Source organism: Dipodomys spectabilis, unplaced genomic scaffold, assembly GCF_019054845.1.
Source record: "Dipodomys spectabilis isolate Male_0828 unplaced genomic scaffold, ASM1905484v1 ptg000042l, whole genome shotgun sequence".
NCBI classification, from domain to species: Eukaryota; Metazoa; Chordata; class Mammalia; order Rodentia; family Heteromyidae; genus Dipodomys; species Dipodomys spectabilis.
In genome coordinates this window covers 7,302,007-7,304,391 of record NW_024870719.1, presented here as the reverse complement: position 1 = coordinate 7,304,391, position 2,385 = coordinate 7,302,007, and the positions used below count along the sequence as shown (strand labels likewise).

Sequence of the window (2,385 nt, the reverse complement as noted above, 5' to 3'; positions counted from 1 at the left end):
AAGCCAGCCTGGGCAGCAAAGTCCATGAGATTCTTATTTCCAAATTACTACCCTCAAGAATTCAGAAGTGGAGCTGTGGCTCAAGTGGTAGAGCACTGGCCTTGAAGATGAAAAACTGTTACATCTTAAGAGGTTAGTTTAAAAGCAACTTATATAAATAGAAAAGTGCCCAGTGTACATTAAGTGGATGATTTAACCATTGCAATAGTTTTAAAAGTATAATTAAATAGTTTTACAAGTTTTAAATAGCATTGAAGGTTGAATCCCTATGACAGGCTTCTAGAAAACTGACATGAGATGTCAAGAGGCCATTTTGTGTACTGCCACTGTTATGCCCCCATGTTTCTGGATCATAGTATTCTTATTATCTGATTCTAGAGATATCAATGGGGTCAAATGTTAGCTTAGCTGCTTGCTGAGCAAGAACAGATATCAGTCCAGCATGTTCATCTGACAGAGTACCCCAGCAGCCCAGATTTAGTCCTTGTGATTCCGTGCACAAGACTCCAGCAATGGATGGATTCTTCATTGTGTCCTCCAGGTGTTGATCCAAAGGGGCTTCCATCCTGTCAGCAGCCGACCTTGGCCCTAGATCCCCATTTGATAGCTTTGTATGGCTAGAAAGAAGTTATAAAGGTAATTATGGCCCAAATTGTCAGATTTATTTTTTATAGAGGCAAATATGTAGTTTTATAGCCTAAAACAATTACTTGCAATTTTCAGCATTTCTATTCATATCAAACTATTGAAATTAAAAAAAAGAAAAACACCAATAACCAAAAGGAAATCACATCTTCCTGTTCAAATATTGTTAGAAATTACTACTCATCCATTGTGCTATAATAAGCCACAAGGGTCTATCGACAACAACCAAGATATGTCTGAACCTGAAAGACTAGGAATTGACTGAAAATTTCTTGGAAAAATGTATCTATGTCAAATAATATCTAAAACTACAATACAATGGCTTAAAAGTATTTCTACAAAAAATACTGTCAGATGCAGAAACAAGCCTTCAAAGATGTTTGTTCAAACATTTTTCTTTTTACTTTTGAAAGAAACTAGTATTTACCTTCAGTACTTGTAAATGTCCATGGTGTATATGTATATTTTAAATGTACATGTGGAAAGCAAAGTTATATGATATTTAATGATTACTTATTACAAAGAAACTATAACTCAAAAGGTGCATCATATTAAGCTCAATAGATGAGACTAAGAAAGCTGACTAATTAATATTATCTCTCATATGTGTATAGGCAATAAAAATAAATGACAGGATTTGTTTGGGAAGAGATACTATCGAGAGGGAGAAGAGTAAAAGAAGATGGTTTAGAGAGAGGATAAATATGGTCACAGTACTTTATATGCGTTTTTAAAAACAAATAAATGAAACCTATTGAAATTGTTTTATAAAGGGACAAAAGGTATTAGAAAGGATACACTGAATTAATATATAGAAAAACCATAATAAAACTCCTTTGTAGGGGTAATATATGCAAACTTCAAGATGCAGTCCCTTTGAAAAATTATCAATGAGTTTAACAAAATGAATACCAGAATCCTGAAACACGTCTTGAGGGGAATGGGGTCTGAACAAGGAGAGCTGATGAATGGAAAGAGGAATGGTGAGTGAATGCAGTCATTTTACTCAATGTACATATTTGTAGAACTAAGACACTTGAGGAGATAGGTGTGGATGAATGATGAGAGGGTAAACTACAAACGGAAATATTGATGAAGGGCTGTTGTACACATAAATTGACATATGCAATGGAAAGCCCTTAATTGCAACTGTTTAATAATATCAAAAGGGAGTAAATGAATGATGAGTAAATGAGTCAATATGGAATAGCATTGGGAGAATTTAGTCCTGTGCAATCTCAGATAATATAAAGTCACAGAAGAATGAATAATCAAGATCCATTTTAACCTGCAACCAGGAAAATATCAGTTATAAATTATCTATGTTACAGTTTTGTAAGATGATACATATACCAGAGACATTGGTAATTGTAAATAAAAGTCTATTTCTGTATACAAAATGAGTTACTTTTCCTTAAGAGAATATTCAGAGCTTTTTTGAAGTAAACCCATGAGCAAATAAAAGCTAAATTTTACCAGAAACTGGTGGCTCACACCAGTAACTCTAGCTACTTAGGAAGCTGAAATCTGAGAATCATGGTTCAAAGCCAGCCCAGGTAGACCATGGGACATTTGTTTCCAATTAATAACCAAAATCTGAAAATGGGGCTGTGGTTCAAGTGGTAAAGCTCAGTTACAGCACCCAGGCCATGAGTTCAAGCTTCCTTCAAAACCATATTATCGAGGGGGGACCAAGATGGCGAAGGGGCAGTAGGGAAACGCCACAGCTCTCTCCAACCA

The 2,385-nt window shown here is 35.1% G+C and overlaps 1 pseudogene; it reads right to left on the bottom strand.

The window, feature by feature from the left end:
• Positions 1–225: 225 nt before the first annotated feature.
• Positions 226–565, bottom strand: LOC122106537 (annotated as a pseudogene).
• Positions 566–2,385: the final 1,820 nt, after the last annotated feature.